Source organism: Anopheles arabiensis, chromosome 2 (assembly GCF_016920715.1).
Source record: "Anopheles arabiensis isolate DONGOLA chromosome 2, AaraD3, whole genome shotgun sequence".
Classification (NCBI taxonomy): domain Eukaryota; kingdom Metazoa; phylum Arthropoda; class Insecta; order Diptera; family Culicidae; genus Anopheles; species Anopheles arabiensis.
The window spans coordinates 109,239,118-109,261,742 of NC_053517.1; the positions used below are offsets into that span (position 1 = coordinate 109,239,118).

A 22,625-nucleotide genomic window follows, 5' to 3' on the forward strand; every position below is an offset into this window, starting at 1 on the left:
CATTTCCTGCCGCCTGCCAACGTCTAGCGAAAGCCCAGTCCAGTGCCCCCCCCCCCGCGTTCCCCTTTTAAGTGGGTGGTGAGAGGATCCGAGGCAATTCCTCTCTGTCTCGCTACGTCACACTGTAACCGTCTGGCGCGACACCACCCGTTACACAATTGATACTAATTTCAACAAATAAAAGGAAGCGCGTGCAAGAAATATGCGACCCTCCCTCCCTCCACATGGCACACGATGTCACCACACACACACACACACAACACCACCGCGGGGAGCAAATATTGGAAACCAAAACCCATGGGCTGAAAACGTGCCCAGCCGACGGCAGGTGCTTTTCCACTGTTGCATAACGTTTGTCGTCGTCGTCGTCGTCGCTCGAAGGGAAGCTCCACAACCAGGAGGATAAATCAATGTCTGGACCGATCGTACCCCGCCATAACGACCTCCTTTATGAAGAGCGAACCTAAATAAGGAGCCCAAAGGGGGGGGCCGCTTTAGGGCTGGTCTCCTTCCCAAACGGTGCAAGAGTTACGACGAGCGTGCAGTGGACTGATTTAGTAGCTTCTGGTATCAGGGGGATGGTGTTGTGCTGCACGTGCGTATGCTGCAAAGTTGTGTTGCAAATGCGCAGCATTAACGTGAGGTGAAAACTGATACGAGTTTGCCAGCGACTAAAAAATGGCGATAAAAAGGGCACATTCACAACGAATGAAATCGAAAACAATTGTACTTTTCACAGTGCAGCCGCTGTCGGCTTAAGCAAATGGCAGCATGCAAGCGCGATACGCAACAAACCAAATGCGCGTCAACGACATTTCCGACCGCGCACGGCAATAAATAAACATAAATTCGAGGCGATGTTTGTGATTGCGCGATGAAAGCAGCACGGTCACGCGCGCCCGGCCTAGGAAACTACGGATCTTTTGCGATCACGCTAAATGGTGTTATGGTGGGGCGTTTTGCATACTTAACAGATAATCCTTCCCTCATCGATTCCATCGTGTGTCAGGTTGTTGGCGATTTTTGCATTAATTTAAGTTTTACTAGGTAACCTTTTTCCCAAAACGCGTTACGCGTGCGACGTTCGGAGGTTCCCATCGATCGTGTGACATCATTTCCTGTGATATAATTTGACAAGCAGGTTGACAATATCGTTTCTTAATTTTGGGTTCAACTCTGATCGATTTAACCTACTTCAGAAATCATCTTCATATTAAACAAACTAATGACCAGAGCGCTTCTGCGCTTCCTTATCGCTCAACTTCCCTATTGCACGAGTCTCTAACCGGTATTTCCGGTGACCGGTTTGTGAAAGAAAGTGTACACGTTTTGTAGCAATAGTGTCACTTTCGTTAGCACAAATATCGAGGACATCGTAGAGCTTGGGAGGAGCCAGCAGCTAATTGTCTGCTCATCAATGAAATCAACAGGTTTATTACCGTTGACCTATTTACTTCCACAACCACGCTAAAAAGCAAATGCACTGCCAATTCTCATTATCCGTGCGGTATTACTACGAGCTTAGAATCGAGCACTCGAAACTCCCTCGAAATGTGGCACTCAACTCATCAACAAAGTGTGAGGGTTGCAGTAGTTTGCTTCAACTTCAAATCGCCAATCCACCATCTTTTCTGGTGCCTGGCCTGGCCTAAATTAAGATGATCAAGATGGATAAGAAGGCGCACAGCAGCGCAGCATTCCACCCCATATTACTTTGAAATGGCATCTCCCGTTAGGTCGATTGCGAGAGCAGGAAGCACCGCATATTTCGGGAGCTTCGCGCAACAAACAAAAATAAGCATACGATCGAACTGAAGAGTGGCGCGAACGCAGCATACGTTAAACATAAGCTTTCGCTGTTAAATACTAGCGCATCGTGAAGGGAGAAATCCCTGCTAAACACTCACACACACACATATGCCACTGAATTCCAAAACCCACTGAGAGGAGCCTCATCGAACGGGCAGAAGATGATGATGCTGATGATCGTAGACGGGAGAATGTGTACGCGACTGCATGCTGACACATGCAGCCAAGACATCTGGGCGGTGAGGTGAGGGAAGGAGAATGTAGCGATCAATGTTCCGAACGGCATATCTTGTGTTTGTTTGCTAGTGCTTTTTTGTGTGCTTGCCATTTCATCTCTCCCCCTCCTTCTTTTCTGTTAGAGTGTGGACGAAGAACCGACACTGGAAAACCTGTTCAATCAGGCGGCGAACCCCGCCAAGATCAGGAACGACAGCTTCTTCCTTAAGGTCCGGTTCCTGGCCTTTACCACCAAACAGGAAAGCAGAACCCGGTTCCAGCGCAAGCAAACGCAGCAAAAACACTGAAGCCCACTCTAAAAAGGACCGCAACAACGCTGAAGAATGTTGGCAGCAGGTAAGCCCACGAAAGAGAGGCGAGGAAAAAAGCGAAATCCCAATGCTTCCCTCTCTACTTAGGTTCCGCAGCAAACCGCATGGGGAAGATACTCGCGGCACAGGTCGAAAGTTCCATTCCCAGTGCGAGTCCCGCGGCATGTTTTTGTGTGTCACGCACACCCGCGTGTGTGTGTGGTGTGTGTGTGGGGATGGGGATACCGGACCCTCGTCTGAAATGGGGCAGAGTGAGTGTGTGTGTGTGTGTCGGTGCACGTCATGTTGGAGAAATTCCTCCCCGAAAGGCAGTCAGTCGTGTTTGTGCTGATGCCTTTACCTCCGCCTTAATGGAGATCCCGGAGATGTGCCTGCGGGAGTTGAGGAAACCAATATCCCGTGAGGGCAAACAGGAGAGGGATGTCGGCAATCTTTGTTGCGAATTGCGGAGAAACTTACACACTCATTTCATTGATGTACAGAGAGAACGCGTAAGCACAGCTTTTTGTTTCGCTTTTATTAAGATCTCGATCTCGTCTTCTTCTGCGTGTGTGGATTGAGGTATCGAGAGCAGTGCGATGGCAAGGGCCGCCATCGGTTTGCAGGTCCGGTTGCTTCCGGCACCAAACCAGTCTCGATGCGATGCGCTTGGCTACTGTTGGGCCTACACGGTGGAGATCAGGTGTCGATCATATGATCTAAAACCACGGCAGGAAGTGCAAGCGCACCGAGCTTAGAAACGGGTTGACCGTAATACGCATGGGGCGAAGTGGTACCACTCTCCCTCTTTTCGATTTCGAAGCAATAAAACTCCAACTCCAACAGGTCGTCCCCGGTCCGTTTTTACGGCGAAATTGTGTCACTCGGACCCAGCAGAGAACAACTGGGTGAGCAAGGGTAGAAGGCTCTGGGGATTTATATTTGATACGCATGAATTCGGTGACTTCAGGCACTGATTCAGTCGACCCTCCTCCGCCAGTAGCCGAGGCCCAACCATCTACCGTCGTGAAGTGAGTGATTTATTTGCATTGCGCTTTCTGTGCGGCCCGTCCCGGCGGCATCGGATGTCCCTGAGGCGATGGCCACTTTACGATCAATGGTTTTAGCTACTGAGTGACTGGAAACTCGGGGTGGAGGGGGTGGCGACGGACGCAACACTGCACAACGACACCTTTGAAAGATGATATCCACTCCGAAGGCAGCGCCAATGAACCGTTTGCTGGGTCGTGTCGTGTTCTTTCATGGCCTGTGGGGCCCGTGAGGGGACTTGGAAATACCGGGCACTCACACACACACGCAACAGCTAATCAGTATGCAAAAATCGAACACCCACAATAAAGCCAGAGAGCGTTTCGGACACAGAAAGATGGACATATTAATGGGATTGTCGCCATTCTTGAGCACGCGCGCAGGCAAGAAGACCTTCCAAAGTCGATGTTAATGATCGCTAGAGGGTAGACGACGAACCTACCCCCATTCAAATTCGGAGATCCACTTTAAATATCTTCAAAATATCTCTAAATGGAAGTAATGCTCACTGATCCGCTGGCAAACTTTGGAGGAGGATCTGAATTGCCGCACTTTGTAACGTAATTGCAGGTTGCACTATACCTCCCGTTGGACCACTCGCCGGTTGAACTTTGGGGTTCACCGTTTCACCAGACATTTTTTGGCAAACGATTACCGACGTTTACGATGCGGCGAATTACTCCTGTTCGCTCGGCGACCGCTAAGTAGGAGCTATAGGAAAATTGGACAATTATTCCATTTTGATATCTACTACGCATCCGCACACAAAAAGAGAAGAGTGTGATCGCTACATGTGCGGGAGTGTAGATCACCTGATCGTGCACCTGTGGCTGGTCAGTGGCCTTTTCCAGCCAGTGAAATGGAAAGTGGATGAGGATTTTCCACACGCCTCCTCCACCTGGAGCTACGACAAAGTCTTTGACTGCTTGCTCTCTACTCCTTCTTCTCCTCGTTCACCTCCTCGACATCTTCCGAGCTGCGGCCAGGGTTCATTAGAATTGATTGCCTTAATAATGGTGTACGAAAATAATGCGCAGAATAGCCATGTGCTTGCGCACTTCACACACACGCGCGTTTGTGTTGAGATCTTCCAAAAAGTCAAAGATCTTCCCATTCATTCGCTCGTCGGAGTCATAATGGAGATGATGCACGTGGTGCGTGAAAGTTTGACGAACACCGTGTGCGACGGTCGGTCACTCGAACACGGTGGCGCCGGGGAAAAACTGACCGTTGTGGCTGGAGGTTGTTTGGCGCAAAACTGTCCAACTTTCTCCCCGAGAGTTCTCTGTCCTGTGAGTTTTCCGCCAGTGACCTTCCGTCGTGTCCAAAAACCGACGCTGCGCTGCATAGAGTGGAATCTGGAGGTTGAGATAATAAATAAAATTGACACTCGCGTTGCGCTCCTCTCCTCGTATCCCGGTGGAAGTTCGCACCTGCCGAGACACGGACGACCATCATTTGACTGTATCGCCGACGATATTTGATGAACCGTCGGCATGGCTAAAGTGCTTATTGTCCCTTAGGCCCTGGTTGCTGCAGTAGGTAAGATTGCAGAGCGGTTTTTGGGTGTTTTGGGGCAAATTTCTCTCCCGGGGACACAATTACGGAGAAAAGTACACATAGAGCCGTAGAAATGCGTTCAAAGCGTTTCTGATCCCCCCTCAAAACAGTGGTTGAGAGAAAACGGAGATCGGCCGAGCCGATTACGTGTGGACGAGAAAATTCACAGCCGTGTTCGTAATTGTGTGGAATGTCATAAATAGTGATTACAATTGTCAACGGTTGCAGCAGTGCGGGTTTAAAGGTGGACAGTGCCCCAGCTCGTTGCCGGTAAAACGGTTCACAATCGGAAGAATGTTACACCTCGAAATGCCACGAAAAGTTAGCTCTCAGTGTGCAACCGTTTGCTTAACCTCATAATTTACTCCAACAAACATGCTTTCAATTACCCGTTTTTCATAAGCTTTTGTGCCGAGAGCAACCTCAGACCCACACAGCTCTTAAGCATGCCTTGGATAGGGGAATTTCTATTTGAAGAAAATCCTTCGCTCACATGGGTCTTATGGTTTGCTTCGCACATACATTTTCACAGCAAATCCGTCAATTAATTACCAACATTCCAACGCAGACGGTAACAAAATGAAGCTATTTTGTGACATTACCGAAAATAGTAGCTACTTTACAGTACAGTATTCCAGCGGGGCAGAGCGACTTTCAACTATCAATTGTGAGTAGTTGTAGGATTATGATATAAATTGTGTAACTTCAAAAACGTTAGTTTGATCATATTTCTTGCAGTTAATCGAAAAGTATCCATGCCAAACACTGTGGTTGCACTGCACGCTTTCTTGCGCATGAAAAGTGACATCATTAGGGCAAGTAATCTCTGATAAAGCGGCTCCAAACCACTCGAGAGCAGCTCGCAATCGTTATCAGCATCAGAAATTGCTTCCCATTCAATGTCTTCGAAGCAATAAACAGAGCAAACAGAGTGTTTCTGTCCCTAATAACATGGCCGTTTTTGCGACAGCGGCCAGCCAAACAACTACCTCGGTTGTGCCGGTTGAGAAAGAAGAAAATGGAAGGAAATTGAATATATTTCTTCGAAAATATGCTTCAAAACCGACCCATATGTGTAGGGGCTCAGTGAACATAAAAGTCAAATTTGCTCTTCTGAACCCTCTGTTTTCGCTAAAGCGCATTCATCAACCACGAACCAGCGTAGCATCACAACAAATTAATTTTAATGTGTGTTAAAACTGAGCAGCAAAACAAAACAGAAATGGGCTCCAATCATGACAAGCGGCGCAGAGTGGCAAACGATGAACGCATGAAAATTGGCTGCAGCTAAACTGCATCTTTGTTTCGTGCGGAAGATGCAACGGATATGCAGCTGCAATACAGCCCTGCCCTCCCTTACGATGGAGGAACAGAGTAAATGAGCAGGATTGTTATTAGCTGCAAGCGGCAAACAGCATCGCAGCACGCTCCGGGACTTTGGATTGGGATTCCGAGGCCCCAGAAGCGAATTTGTTTGCGATCGTAAGTCACGCAACCGTTTTTTTATGAGCGCGTAGTTCAAGTGGATGGAAGATGCGGTAGATTGCACTTTGTAGATCGCTGGCCAAGAACTGATGGGCTTAGCAAGAGAACAGTTCTTCTTGCGCTTTTTCTGATAAGCGATGCAGCTTCCATTCATTCAGTTGTTGCTGATGGGTGGTTGATGAGCATGTACGGGCATTCGTTCATCGCTGCGAGCGTTTAATAACCTTTACGCTTGCGTTGAGCGTTTGTGTGAGCTGTGAAGTGACAAACATTGCCCAACATGCATACTAAATGTTTTGCAATCGATGTCCATCTGCGTAGCTGTCTCGTCAGTAGCTGTCCCATCGTCTCTTGTTTACAAAGCATTCAAGTGGCGATCGCAGCATGATCAAGCGTGAAACATCAAGCCGTATGACAACTTCACACCGCACAAACCCCGTCGTCTTCGAAAGGTCTTGTGTTGCAAAAGCGCATTTCTATTTTTATTTATTTTCCAATATTTATAGTGCCCACTGTGGGGTGAGAAACTGTTTACTTGGTGGCGTTTTTTTTTTTTGTTTGCGCTTGAACGGGAAGCATTTTGTTGTTTAAAATACCAGAGTGATTAGCGAGTGAGAGAAATTGGTTTTGCGTAACACCGAAATAAAGTTCTACCTAACCCACCCATCGTCTTGTATCGCCAGCACATACTTTATGACGATGATGATGACGACAACGACGACGACTGCTCTCGCGCTAGTATTTATCGCTTGATTATGCCTTTAAAAGGCGAAACAATGGGCCTACGCTCTGCGTGATAGTGCGCCACAATCGTACCTTTACAAGGCATCACTCATCCACGTGTCAACCAGCATCTGCAGCATCATCATCAGCTCCCTCTTTGCATCGGAGCGGGGAAGACAGACTCCTAAATCTACCCTATTTCGATACCCCCGTCGATGTAACACAGGGGTGGGCGTGGTGGAAGCAGATGCAGTGCGCGTGCATTGTGCACACCAAGATGCAATGTAACCTTGCCTGCATTGAGATGCACCTGCTGGCAGGGAAGCGATCACTGTTGATCACGTGAGAATGGGTAACATAACTCTTGAAAATTAGTCTACACCGAGCAAGACACACTCACACACACAAACAGAGCTGATCAGACGAGAGGATCGTTCCAAATTGGAAGAAAATAACGCTACAACGGGACAAGACTCTCACGCAGACGGGGAAGGCAGCTCTGGTTGGAGAGCTCGACCTGTGAAAAGTTCACGTAACCTTCCAATAGCAATTATCGTTACTAGCAACACACCCGTCATTAAGCGGGTACCACCGTGGCGGAGGGCGTTGACAGGTGTGTGTGTGTGAGTCTATATTGAGCTATTGCTGAGAAAATGAAGCCACTATCTAGACGACGGCTTCATCACCGTCTTACGCGAGGGTCGTATTGAGGAGATACGGACTAAGAAGCTTTCCGAAAAATGTCAAAGAGCTGTTCCAACAGTGGCTGGGATTGTTTTAAAACTTGAAAGGGGAGACATCTGGACAAAGAGGGCCACCGCGGGCAGATTATTAGACACAACTAAGCTGAAACTAAAGCAGTGGACTCGTTTTGATCACGCACGACCAGTGACTTCTAACACCACCCTACCTTGAGATCGCGCGAAAGGTGACTCCTTCAAGGACGTTTTGTTCCGGGCGGGAAAGGTGGACTATTTTGTTTTGTATGTTGAACATGCAGCCAAACATGCTTTCGAGGCACGTCGCAGCATGACAACTTGCTCGCAGACAAGCGCCGAGCAAGTTCCAACCAAACTAACCCATTTCAGCAACAGACTAGCATTGCGCGTACGCGTCGTCCCCTCTCCCCCCTGCCGTGCTTGATGTGGGGTACTGAGAGAGCACGTGCCTTCAATTCTTAAGCATGTACCGTTGCATTCTTGCTCCGGGGGAGATGCTTTCACCCCTGCCCTTGCTAGTGTCGGCTGGTATCGGTGCCAAACCTATCGCGCCGTAGAGCAGGACGCGCTTCTAAAGACGACTTCACACGTCGGTGTTAATTTACCGAACGGTGCTTTCTTTTGGACACTGCCAGCAGAAAGAGAGAGAGAGAGAGATACGAAGAATGATAAATAGGGATTAGTTGAACTTCACACATACAAAAAAGCCCTAATCCCGTTTACGCACGATGAATCATTGCTGTCCAAATTAAGGGCAAACCTTTGGAAAAAAGGTTATCTGGGTCAGCAAATAACTATCGAACGGGTGGTGCCGGTACACGCGCCATCACCCGTGACGTTGGGGCCGGCGGCGTGTTGGCCGGTGTTGCGGGATTTTATAATAACAAATAGCAATGTAATCATTTGATTTGGTAGCACCACCACCACCAGTCGGTCTGCCACTACCCGGGGCGATAAGGAGTCTTTATTTGTAAAAGGGGCTATCCTGTGTGGAGTGGTTGGTTCTAGGTACCCAAGCTGGTACGAAATAGAGGTGTACATATTGACACGCTGTTGAGTCATGCCCGACCGTGACGTAGAATTTAAAGCCCAATTCAATTTAAAGCCCCAAGCCAGGTGTAATGTTATGTCACGCGGGGAGAGATTTTGTTATGCGTGTGGACGGAGCTGAAAACTAAAATTATGATTTTGAAGGGCATTACTGAAAAGCATCACCGGCGGTTTGAAGAGTATACTAAAGGTGCGTAAAGTATGCAGTTTCTAAATCAATATGCTAATTAACTTATGTCAACATTCCACGTGATGAAGCCTTACAAAACGACATCAACAAGATTACACCAACAAAACGACCACAACAAACCCCTTTTTTTGTACACAAACATCCGACACCGGAGGAAAATGGACCCAGTCACCTGCTCAATAAATCGTCCACATACACAAACACGCACACACACGTGGAAGGGTGGCAAGCAATTCCGCATTTTTTTTGGGGACGAAAATTTCACCGACACTTCGAGACTTTCACGGACCGTTGGGCCACGTGTGAAAACCGTCACGCCACCTGTCGCCGGTATTCAAACTATTCGAACCTACCAAACCATTCCACCACACACAAATTAGTATCGAACGGGGTTCACCCGGTAATATCCCTGTGTTATTGGATATCGGTACCGTTTTTTTTGTTGGGGACAGGGAATTATGTTTTTGTAGGCTCATTTAGTGTCATCAACTCGCTGCTCGTATCGATGCTTTTACAATGGCACTCGCCATAGGGGCTGCTCTCGCGGGTTCGTGATTTATGAGCAAGTGGTGGGGTTGTTTGTGGTTTCTCCCTGTGGTTGTGAGAAATATGCATACACAACACACCAGCTTTGAGGATGCATTCCTATCCGTGTGTTTAGTGTACTGTTAGGCCATCCATTAGGTAGACGACGGGTGTCATCAGACATCCAAGACAAGAGTGCTTCAATTTATTGTTTTTTTTTTTGTTTATCCACATCTTGGCTGTCGAGTACCATATTGCGTAACACACTATAGATAAGTTAAACGACTTATTTAATAAAAAATCACATCATACTGATTCTCATTATGCACAAAGAGTACAATATCGCTTTTTATAAATTCGATTCGATCCGTTCTGAGCAGAACGTATTCTTGTAACAACATTGTACAATGCCCGTCCTTGGGGAAGTATAGTAATTACAGCTGTTCGTACGATAACGACGCGTGCCACCGAAACACTGTATCAACCATTGTACCAAGCAGTGTATTTACACAAAAGATTAAATAAACATTTCATGTACAGACATGCTCAAAGAGCACGAACCCGATAACGCGCCTCTAGGAAACCACCTTCTACGTATCTATCGCAAAGCTCCAGCGAAGAGGAGTTGGTTTGTTTGCGTTGGGATTCCGCCCCAGCGTTTAGGATTCAGCCGAGCGTCAGAACAACATAACCCCTCTTTCAACAAAGGGGAGCGCGGGTGACTTTCTATTAATACTGCTGGCTTCAAGGTTATTAGTTTGATAGTTCGATCATGTCAAACGAAATGTATGTTGTAAATCATCGCCCAGAAGAGCGGGACTAGCGGTAGTTAACAACAACGAGAAGTTCGTAATACGCCCTTCCCTAGCAAGCCAAGTTTCGCTTTCCTTCGTCCGATTTTGGCCTATCCATACCTGGTTTTGTTGAATATTTGTTGCCCTGTTTTGGACAACGTCGTCGTCGAGTCGGCTGGAGCTGAGTTTGCGAGTGTCCGAGAGGGTGCTTCCAAATCCGGCGTTCAACTTCGATTGATTACAGCAGTACGGTCGGTTGACGATGCAATTCAGGTAAGGGTAATGGTGATCACGTACCGCTTAAGTGGCCACATTCGTGTTTCATACCATCACCGAATGGTACTTGCGGTAATCGATGCAAATTTTCCAACCCTACACCTCTCCTTGCAAGTGCTGGTGATAACAAATTACACACAAGATGCTCACCCATACACATGCACACACATACAAACACTTTCACGCTTACAAACAATAATCAGTTAATCATCTGATGAATTGAACCTTGCCGGGATAGTACAAGGATCACGCATATAGATCGTATTATGTATACACGCCCACACACACTCACACATACAGCTTCGCTTCACTAACACTTGCAATGCTTCTCGTTAGCCTTTTCTTCCCTTCTCCAGGGGATCAATTCCGTACGGCTTCAGGTTTCTTCATCTGCCTCTCTGCCACTTTGCATACGGCGGTAGAACTGAATGTCGATCTTCATCATCACCGCAGCAACCGGATCGGGCATGATAATGACACGGTGTTGAATCCATCACCCAACAACAGAACAACACCATCTTTACGGACCATTCGCCGTGCCATCGTGCGCCATCTTTTGCAGATGAATCCTCCCGATAGTTAGCGCACACACACATACACACACACACACCAAACACAACCCCAACAAAAGGTTGGCGCGGGTGATGTGCGGCTCCTAGGACGCTCCAATCAAGTTGCTGCTAAAGGTAGCGAGAACAACGATCAACGAACACGACGATCAAACACACTCTTCTGTGCGGCATCCAATGAGTCGTTTGCAGATTTCCACCAGCATGGGGTCAACATTCCACACAACAGCAAACATACACACGCACACGCACACACACACTCACACACGTATTGCGAATAATAACAATAAGGATGGCGAATTAATAACGCCGCAGAACACGCGTGCGGTATATGTCTCGCCTCTTCCTGACGGACCGATCTCAACGAAACAATACGGCGAACTAATCTGGCCCGTGCTCCAAACACGTTGCGGTACCGAGTCACGGTAGAAGAGCGGAGAGATTCCCGTGTGGAGATCGTCTCCAGTCTACAGTGGGGTGCATTTTTGTAGTATCAGTTGTACATTAGATGCCAGTGGGTAGTTGAACATTGGACATTCTTTTCCTCACAGGATCAACACAGGTTAAACTTTTAAAACCCAATCGAAAAATCAAGCTATACGTAACATTTTAGATAGTAATATTTTATAAAAAATAAGGCTTTTTAATTATAAATTTCATAGTAAATTTAAGCAAAAACAGGTTCCAACGCGATTTTTTATCCAGAAATCCTCTGCTTTAACCTCTTAATCCAGGTGTCCAAGAGTAAACATATAAAAAAATGGACAATATCGCGCTTTCTCTCTTTAAACTTGAACTGTTTTATGAAACGTGGAATAGCATTTCGAATACTGTTGATCTCAAGGTACTTCCAAAAACATCATGGATACAGATAAAAAAAAAATATTTCTCTAAAACAACATAGCCGTATACCTACGCCAACCACTGTCCGATTTCTCGTTTCGATACGGCGGGAGCAAACGGTGTGGTGCGCGTACGCATATTCAACCTGAGAGAAAAGAGCGCGCGAATGACAGCCGCGATAGAGCGTGGCCGCGACTCCTCTTCGTGACGACGGTCGCTAAAAATACCAACCATTAGCGGGGTAGTAACGGGGATTTTGCTATCGAGCGAAAGAGAGAGCGAGAGGGAGAAATGCACACACATGCAGAACACAACCCATACGCATACATTTACCCACACACGCACACACACACACACCTTTCGCTCACTGTAGAGCCCCCGGTTGGAGACCATTTGGGACCTACTTTGATCTTGTTCCAGCAGCGGAGCAGTGAGTGAGAGTAAACAAACAAGCGTCAACGGACGGGCAAAATCCTTGCTAGCAGGCGAAGAATGAGGAAGTTTGCTTTGATTGTGATAAAAGTGATCACACTACGAAATTTTGCTTGCGATTTGTGTGATCAAACGATTGATTTGCAGCTGGTACGTGATCATACTTCGAATTCCTCTTCAGTTTGATCACTCAGGAATTGGCAACCAAACGATCTAACGTCATCGTTGATGACGAAGGCTAGAACAGTTCTATCCAGCAAGTAGTGTGTCATCGTGTTTTGCTAAAAGTCGTGCAATTTTTCAGATCCATCTAACTTCTTAGGCACAAGACTCCGTTGCTGTATGGATGAGTCCTACTCTCAAGCAAAACAAATGTCAACACAAAGTTGAGCGAATTCATTAGCAACGTTCACAGAGCTGCTGCCGGTGATGCTGCCAAAAAAAGAATCGAGTTAGGCAATTGCGAGACGTTCCTAAAAGCTTCCTGCGCTAAGATATTTTGCACACTCACACATCATCAGCTGGAAAGATATCGTGTAGAGATAATTTCTTAACAACACCTTCGTCGGATCAGTCTGCGGCGGTGGATGGCTTAAAAAGATTGGTAGGAGGTTGCTAAACCACTACTACCAAAACACACCCAAACACCCGTGCCGTCTGTCAATAAAGTCGATGGTTTTATGTTTTAGAACGCTGTATCTATTTACATCGCGATGCGCGAACAAAGAACACAAAACAGTATCGTGAAGCGTGAAGCGTCGAAGGACCGGTGTCAACATTTGCGTAAAGATCATGAAGATTTTGATTTAAAACTAAATATGTTGCTTCTCAGGGGAGGGAAGAACTAGCCTGAACTTTTTAGATTCTTACAGGCCGATTACAGGCGACGGTGTCCCCAAAAGGATAGGTTTTGGAGGAGCTGCATCTAAATATTCGCTTTCGGCAGCACGTTCAGGGCAAGATTTGTAGAATCCTCATTCCTCATCCCCAACGAGAAGGATTGTTTTGGAGAAACTGCGCTTTAACGAAATAAATAGACCCGTAAAGAGAGTTTGGCCTACGTTTTGGCAGTTGCTCATTAGCACCACCACCTCTAGAGTTGGTTATGAAAGGGGCAAAAGATAAATGAGTACATGGATGTGTGTGCTTGTGCCTTTTACCGCCTTTTACTCTAAATCGTTAGAGAGCTTTGGTACATTTCCGCTCAACAGAAAAAAGAGAGTTTACATGCTTGAGCAACAAACTGGCGAACGAAATGAGCCCAGCTAATGAATTGAATTGCTCCGAAAAGCTTATCCAAACACACCCAAACACATGGGACAGCTACGAACATGGGTTCACGAGATTTACGAGCACTTGACGATACTCCCGACCACGGGCCGAGCCTGGTATTGTTGGTGACCGTTGAAGAATGTCAAGTGCTTTGCAAGAGAGCCACCACCACTGTAAGCCATTGCGAATTAATCACAGATTTTCCATCCTCCAAACAGCGCAAGAATCGTGCATTTCACCTTTCCCCGTGTCATCGACGATAAATCACACTAATGCGCGCGTGCACCATCACACATCGAGCGGTTTTCCTCATTTGATTAAGCTTATGGCAAAGAGCAGCTAAATAAATTATTCACATCTTACGGGGAGGAGAGCCACCTCCGGATGGGCAGCAAACCCCCCTACAGCAACGACGACGACAAACTTGCCATTTTGGGGCGTTCGGGGGCTTCGTCGTCGCGAGATGAGAAACAACAAACCAAAACACTGCTGCCACCGAAGATACCGGAAGGAAAAGTGTCGTTGTTGCGCTTCGTTTGTAGCGGCGAGCAGGAAAAGAAATGTCCACACCACTTTGTGAATCAATCGATTGGATTGGTTGGGCGGAAGAAGGCGAGAGACCGACGGACGGACGAGCGACCACCATCCGAATAGAAAACTGATTGAGCGACCCACTAACATTAAACGGTACAGGAGAGATCTTGGTGCTGCTGCCATCGTGTATGTGTTGGATATGAATAAATTAACGGTTATCAAAATCACTCTTTCTTTATCTTAACGTATGATTAGGAAGCCCAAATAAGCTTATGAGCCTATAACAGAGATGACTCTATTGGATGAATCATCAGCCAACGATTAACCTACTAAGTATGCCTTCTTGCGTAAAAAAGGCTATGATGCTCTTTTAAGACCTCAATTAACTGCCCTTAGAAGAGTGTATGTTTTGCTTCCTAAACCCTTCTCTTTTCCAATTGAATTAAATATCTTATAAGATGTAACTCCACACGCCGTCTCCGTCTTCTCATCTTCTTCCATAACGCACACGCAGCCTTCGAAAGATACATTACACATCGCGATAATTCCAAGACACTGTCGATCTATTATCGATCACACCACACTGGCACTGTTTGCGCGTAGGAGTTGCTGCTGCGTCGTTTTTCATTACCAAGCTTTTCGGTCATATTCAGCCGTCGCATTCCATCGCTACCACCAAAGATAACCGATTGCATCATGTGCACGATCATCCCGAAAGGCTCTCGTCTGCTGCAAAACTAATCAACGAGGCTTCGAGCTTCGCACAAGGAAGGGGAAGGGTGAAGATGCACACCTTTTCGAGGTTGTGAATCGCGTCTCACGAAGCTTGTAATCTAGTCGATTACGATCAGCCTCCAATGAATTGAGATGGGGGGGATGGGATTTTAATATCTTTTTTTCCTTATATACCTTCAACGCATAATCGACGGTGAGGCAGATGCGACGAGCGCGCATGTGTGTGTGTGTGAGTATATATTTGCATAATTTATGCTCGTCGGCTAGAGTATATTTGAGCCCCTAAAAACTCGGAAACAAACAGTCCCGGGGCCGAATGTCAACGCATCCCTGTGGGCATTGAAGTGTTTAGCCAGTAGAGAAAGGTCAACGGCAATCGAAAGACTTCAAAGCTCGTTCCCGCGAGTACTGCAAGCGACGAACCCTTTTGCCATCTTTCCTTCCTATACCGAAATATAAAACCAATAAAGCCAATGTGTTGATAGTGGTGCGATCGTTGCAATACGATTCTGATACATCAAGATATTCCTGAGACATTTCACCTTTCACAAAACATAAAACGATTTAAAGAAAATGTCTTCCTAACTCGAATATGCAATCGGTGTGTCGGTGGGAACTGAACGAACGAATAATCATCTCTAATTCGATTAGAAAATTGACGTAAAATGATTTTTTATGATTTCCTCCCCATTTGCAGTGCCGGGAAGATGTTGCACGTGATCGATGCTGCTAACGTGGGTAATAATGGCCACCGTTGTGTGCAGCTTGGTACAGCTACATGCGGTTACCAGAGCTGTTTGATAGCTCAATTAGCTATAAATAAGGCGGAAAGAGTGACGGTCGTTTCGAGACCTCCCCATCGTCGATGTTTGGAGCAGCAGCTGGACACTACATGTGTTGTATCATAATGCTTAGTAATAATATCGAAAATTTTATGAGCTAAAGGCGTGATATGTAAATCATAGTTTCGGGAGTATGGAAACAAAACAAATGCTCGGGAAAGTGAAAATAGTATTGACTGGGTCTAAACGCAACATCGGAACTCATCCAAGGATTGAAAGGAAACGTGAAGCTAATTTTAGGCCCATCGCTTGTATTGCTAGAGTTAGTCTTGCATAATTTTGTAAAGCTGGCGATCTATGTGTGTGCTCAACAATATAGACGAAATCCATAAAATATTGATTTATGATTTACAAATATGAAATTATATTACAAATTATGAAAAAAGAGATTACCCGATTCATTCAAGAAAATTGAATTGGTATCTAACCCTGCTCCACCTTTACCAAACACATCTAAAATGGTGTGGTGAATAGTAGCGAGGTGGGTTTGTGTCTACGCTTCCAGTCGACTTAGTCGACATTCATTCGCACGTTGGTCGATCTTGGACTGAACGCAGCGGGCAGCTTCTCGGCTGTCTTTTTAAACGGTTTTTGTCATGTTTTTAAAGAAGAACAAAATTTGAGCTGTTACAAAAATTGAGAAAGGATTTAAAACATTTATGTATTTCGATATTAGCCTAATATTAAAAATACAGACCACAGTTTTCAGTAACATTAATCAATGCAATCTCATTTTAAACTTAAAGTTAAGAAGTTCATCAAACAGGTTGTTACAACAATGAGGTAAACGGTACTTTTTATATATATATATATATATATATATATATATATATATATATATATATATATATAGCTAATTTCTTAATATGCTTGTTTCCTGTCACCACGTAGCTGCTGTGCTTTCTCACGAATGCAAACGGATTGATCGAAACCGATCAAGCGACCTTGGGGTCGTTTAAATCTGTTGTACGCAATTTGTTCGCGTCGTTGTTTGGTCTCCCAAAACACAAAAAAACCTCGATTGATGGTTTGCTGACGGTGCGAAAAACAACACCCTGGTGGTGTCCATTTCCCGTCTCGCTGATCGGAAGCATTTCGAAACCAACCCCGGGGGCACCCTTTTTGCGATGATAAATGTACGTAACAAAGAAAGCATTTGAACCGGCAACCAAAACCCAAGATCAAGTTTTATGTCCATTCAAGCCGCACCAAACTTCACAAAAGAAAGTGCGAAAACAGTGTCCGAACTCGATCACTCGGCTGAGTGTGTGTGTGTGTGCATTAGTCATTACTTTGCATCTGACAAATCGTTTGCTATCGCATTTGGCGAGCGTTTCGGGGCGGTGAATTTCAAGCGACGAACCCCTAGCTCAACTGGTGAAAGGCTCCTCCAACCTAACGGGAGAGTAAAAACGGAAACAAATAACGATCTGGGAGCTCTAATCAACGGAACATGTTTGGCAAAGCTACCGTGACGCACCCTTTAACTGCAACAGTTTGGACAACCCGCAAACCGTTGCTACGGAAAGCTGTGAAAAAGAGGATCACTTTTGACGTTCACGATCTTTGGACAGCAAAGGAAGACAGATTAGATTGCAGAAGAGAAAATAGGCACTGGGGAACCGTGATCGTACCCAAAGTGCAGTAAGTGAGATGACATGTTACACAACAACAACCCCTAAAAACGCACGACAAATGTGAGCTAATTTCCCTTTCCGTCGGAAGTTTATCACGGCGACAGTGTATACAAACTTTCGGTTAAAACAAAACATCTTATCGCCCCAAAAACCAAACTTCTCCTCACTGTGTCCACACTCAGTGCAATCATGTATGCCACACGTTCGCACTGCAAAATAACGTGACGGTAATGAAATTATTTGCATGCGCGTTGTGGAAAAAAGGCGGGAAAAAGGGCGCAGGCGAAAGTAAAACGAGGAACCGAGAAAGACACAGACATTTCTGCACGGTATGAAAACGTTTCACTTTTGCTTCGAAATTGTCGGCGCAAATTAATGAATAAACAGAAGGTGCAGTCTTCGATCGTGCACGATCTACGGGCCAGATAAACAATAAGCCATTTACGCGCAGCAAATGACAAAATCGAATTCAAACCGTATTTTATTGGCTTAGCGATTGAACTGACTAATTGAATGGCTGGTCGTGTAGCCAGACGAATGGGGCACACAATCAAGGAGAAACTGTTGTTACAACCCAATTTTTTGCTAACTTTTCACCGACAAACAGGGAACTCAACTGCACTCAAGTAAAAGAAAACGAAATATTAACCAAGAGGAAAAAACAAATGCCAGTTTCGTGACCTTCTGGCTTGTTTGTATAGGGTTGGCTCGTTTACTTCGTAAAGTTGGTTAATGAAAACTGTTTTCCTAAAGCCCACTTAGCGCGCGCGCTCGGTGAGATGCACAAATTGGGGTGAATTTTGAGGGATCTTTTGCAAACCATGCTCGCCTGATGATTGCATTGCTTGCTGGCCTGGTCTGCCTTCTATGTTGAGAGGTCAAAAATAGCAATCATCACACACATGACTTCATAAGACCAGAGGCAGGCGTGCACTCGTTCGCCGCCTTACCACGTAGGCAAAGGACGATCGTTGGGATCGGCGAATCAATTGAAGTGCAATTTACATTCAAAAAAGGTGGTGCTGTGGTTTCTCGAGAGGGAGGAGGAGATTGGTTCACAAGGCTCGAGCGTTTGAAGTGTATTTGAAGGGCCAAGGGCCTTCAAGACGGCGGCGTATGGATGGCGCACCTTCCATTTTTCTTCTGCTCAAGGTTTTGAAATGTATTCAATTAACAAACTAGGATTTGTTGAAATTGATCCATCGTTGGTACGATCAGTGTCACCCATCTTTTTCGAGCTGAGAAACATTATCAACGTCATCGATTATTCGAGACCTTCCACACACCGTTGTCAACCGCGAGTTGTACTTTCACTTGTTGCAAGCCACCAGAGTTGGATGAGATGCGTCACAACACCACGGCGAAGTCTTATCCATAAGTCCGTGAAACAACTGCATCAGCATGCAGTAGTGTGCATTTAACGCCTACGAACGCATTTCTAGCATACCGACGAGCTGGCCCTAGACTTCGGGAGGGACAGACTTTACGCCACTGCGGAATCCGGTTTGCTGCCCGCTGACCTCCGGAGCTGCACAAACAACAACAACAGCTACTGCCCCGATCCGTCCAGGGGAACACGGGCGCACATTCGCTTGCCAGTGGAAGGTCAAAGTCGACTTCGGAAAGAACCGGACATTTGTCAATGGCTGCCAATGTATGGTCCCATGGTCCGGCACGAAACAAACGCTCACCGTTCGCCTTAGATCGAATGCGATTTGAGTTTGAACTGTCCCACTTTTGATGCTAGTCTCCCCGCTTGTAAACCGGTTCGATATGGTTAGAAATTTTGAATAGAAAATTGGGAGTTTTTAGCCCCAAAAAGACAAGGTGGGAGCAACCGGACAAAAGTCAGAATGTCAAAAATCGAACAAATTTTAAGCTAACGGGAAAGGTTTGTTTTTGGGATCCCCCCGTTGAGAGCGATCGCTCCAGAACGTGCCATGAATTGTGAATTGTGGTAAGGCGGTCGGCAAACCGCAAGAATTGGATCCGTGGGTAGCAGAACTAGACGCGAGATGTACGGAATTTCTCTCGCCAAGTAGTTCTGGGTGTTTATCACACACACTCGCACACTCCCACGGGGTTCATTAGCCGCAGGTTTGAGAGGAAAAAACGGAACCAAACGTCTTCCCCCAGTTGGCACACTTTGCAGACTATGTTTGTGTGTTTGCCGACTTGCTTGGGATGCTTAATTAGCATAGAAAGCGTTACTGGGCGTGTGTCTGTGTGAGTTATCTCTTTGCTACACCGAAAGTCGGATGTTTATCCACAATCTTCTCTTGTTAGGCCAATTTTTAGCAAAATCTTGTGTCAAGACCACTTTCCAAACCCAGAAGTCATTGCGCGAGAGAGTCAATTGCATAACCTGTCCTTAAACCACATAGCATACATTAGTCAGGTCAGACCTGACGTCTAAGCAATCGATCGTCTATTAAATCGAAACTTCACCTCAAGCCAAAGATTGTTCTCGTTCGATTCTCGCCTGCAGCGAAGGACAAGTAAATAAAACCTCCTCCAAGCGATCATACCCAGCAATGACGTTGCTGACAAATTTCTTTTCCATTACCCGGCGCGCGCATAGAAACCTTGTGCGGACCCCCCGGCCACTTCAGTTCGAGTGGACTTCTCCTCCCATACATTACGGTCTCACCTCTCTGGCCTTTAAGGTGTGTTGTATCGATTCGATTGACGCTTTATTTGCCGAAGGTTTGTTTGTGACTACCAGCCCGCCCCAAACCAATTCTTTGCGGGCCGTGTGAACGAACACCGGCTTTCCATCACGGTCAGAGACAGAGACAAGAGTCGAGCGTGACCGCATTCTAGCTAAACTCTAGCCATTGGAGCTCTTAATAGTAGTCGGTAAAGGTAAAGGTGAAACGTATTTGGGGGTTTCCTCGTATATGGATGATTGAAGTCTGACACTTATGGTCCCCCCGCTACTTTACTGCACTGCAGTGAGTGACAAATTGGAAGCGGCGGCTATCTCGTATCACATCTTGCGACCTTCAGGGAAGTTCCTTTTTGAGTGAAGTAGGTTGGACCAGTTGATGGAAGCGTTCAAATGAAAACAACACTTACCCCATTTTGAATTCGGCAGTCTAACTCTGGAGGATGATCTTAAAGGGGAGGTGATGCAATCCGGTCAAGACTGGTCGTTGGATGCAACAGCAGCAGCTTCAGCAGCTTTGTATGACTTCAAGTCACTACTCCGTACGGACTCCGTTAGAACACAATTACAATTCTACACCCACGGGGACGCCCCCTGTTCACTGTACAGAAGGTGAATTTAATTTCTTCCAACCACAAGCAGACACCTTTATCAGCAACTCAGTATGTACACACAACAACTTTAAACGTACTCTTCTAACAGAACCGTATGTGACACTTACCGAAAGATCTCGTTACACTTCCAGCCAAAGAGGCGGTTTTAACGGCACTAGCGGGCACTGTTTTACGATTTTACAAACACACAAAACGCACATAGATATATACAAAAACACCGTAACAGAATCTTATTTCACACTTTTACAACAACACGTCACCACTTCAGTACACACTTTAGTGTGGTTTCTCTAAACTCACCGTAAAGACTTCTTGTCGCGGGAGCACACACTTTGCCAGTAGATTCACGATTAACACGTTCACAAACAGGTTTTTACGCGTTTTATTTTCTGCGTCAACTCGTTTCACTTTGCAACGTTAAGATTTGATCACTGATTATGACGAAAGAGTCCACAGAGGCATAAGAAGAAGTGTTCTGGTTATAATGTTTATAGTCTGCAAAAAAAGAACAAGGCATGAGGATATAGCGAAAATATGAGGATCGTGCTCAGCATGGGAATATGTTTTCAGATTTAAGATCACAAAAAAGGCAACGCTAGACTCGTTTGCAGACTCTGTTATTCTCTAGCTGTTAAAAGACTGATGGTAGTTGAACCATTCATGAGTGACATTGAAGCTACAAGACCCGCTGCTGTCCAGTGAGCGAGGATTCGCTTTGGGTACGGAACTTAACTACATCAATGCGTACATCACTCCTTCCATCAGCTGTCTCGGTTTTGGACACGCTAATGAACGCTTGTGGTACGATCCAGGCGGTTTCACAGTTCCAATTTGACACCTTATTTCAACATCGATCGTGAGTGATCATCAAAAGTACTTCCGTAGTTTTTGTCTGATTCGTTACAGAGTTTGCTTAGCCCAGAGTCTTCCTTACATCTTATAGTGCTTTAAAATTATGCTTCATCCAACTCGATTAATGATCTTATTTTCAATAGTAATTCACTTAGCACACGTTGGACCAACTTTAAACTACCTTCCCCAAAATCACAAGAGCATAATGTTTCTCTAACAAACGAACAGACAACAACGAAGGCAAATTACCTTCTTTTTTTTGCTTACATTGTGTTGGTACACTTCCACGGTCGTATGCTGTTCCCGCAATTGTTATTTCACTTGCCCCGCGGCTTGTTTCACGACAATCCGGCTTGTTTGTGTGTGGGAGGCAAATCTTTGCTGATTTTCCCACTGTGTAACCGTTCGAAAGTAAAAACACTCAAACTTTGTGTTCGCTTTCGGGTGGAAAACTCGGTAGCTCGGGGTGGGTCACAATTTTCCACTTCCCTCACATCAACCCGGCTAGATACGATCGATCGATAAGGATCGCCCGTGCAGAGCAAAGGAAAATGCGAGCCAAATGCTTAAAACGGTCGATTTTCCACACTTGGATAATGCGATCAAACCGCCGCAAATCAGACCACGCATCTCTTTCTGTCCACTTTGTCCAAAGGGGCGAACGGACTCCCCCCGAGAGTTGGTCGCGATGTTTCATTGCTTCGGTGTTTCTTCTCTCTTTCCAAACATGCTTATGCAATGCGGTTTCGCTAAACGGCCGACAGCAACACAACAACCGGAATATACTGGAGGCCATCGGGGTTTTGGTGCATCGTTTAGGGCGGCGAGCCAACGGAGGACGGTATGACTCATTCGGTGCGGCATTCCCGCGACCATCCGGCAAGTCCGGCTCGCTGCCTGGTGAAATTGTGTAACGCTA

At 46.0% G+C, this 22,625-nt stretch overlaps 1 protein-coding gene across 4 annotated transcripts in view; it reads right to left on the reverse strand.

The window, feature by feature from the left end:
- LOC120895962 overlaps positions 1-22,625 on the reverse strand; it is a 65,649-nt gene that overhangs the window by 33,924 nt on the left and 9,100 nt on the right. For 3 of the 4 annotated variants that reach the window (XM_040299725.1, XM_040299723.1, XM_040299726.1), the window contains one exon: positions 20,651-21,349. The gene's annotated coding sequence lies outside the window, so the exon portion shown is untranslated. Of the gene's footprint in view, positions 1-10,552; positions 11,651-20,650; positions 21,350-22,625 lie in introns of those variants that run through there. The other variant, XM_040299724.1, reaches the window with a different exon arrangement.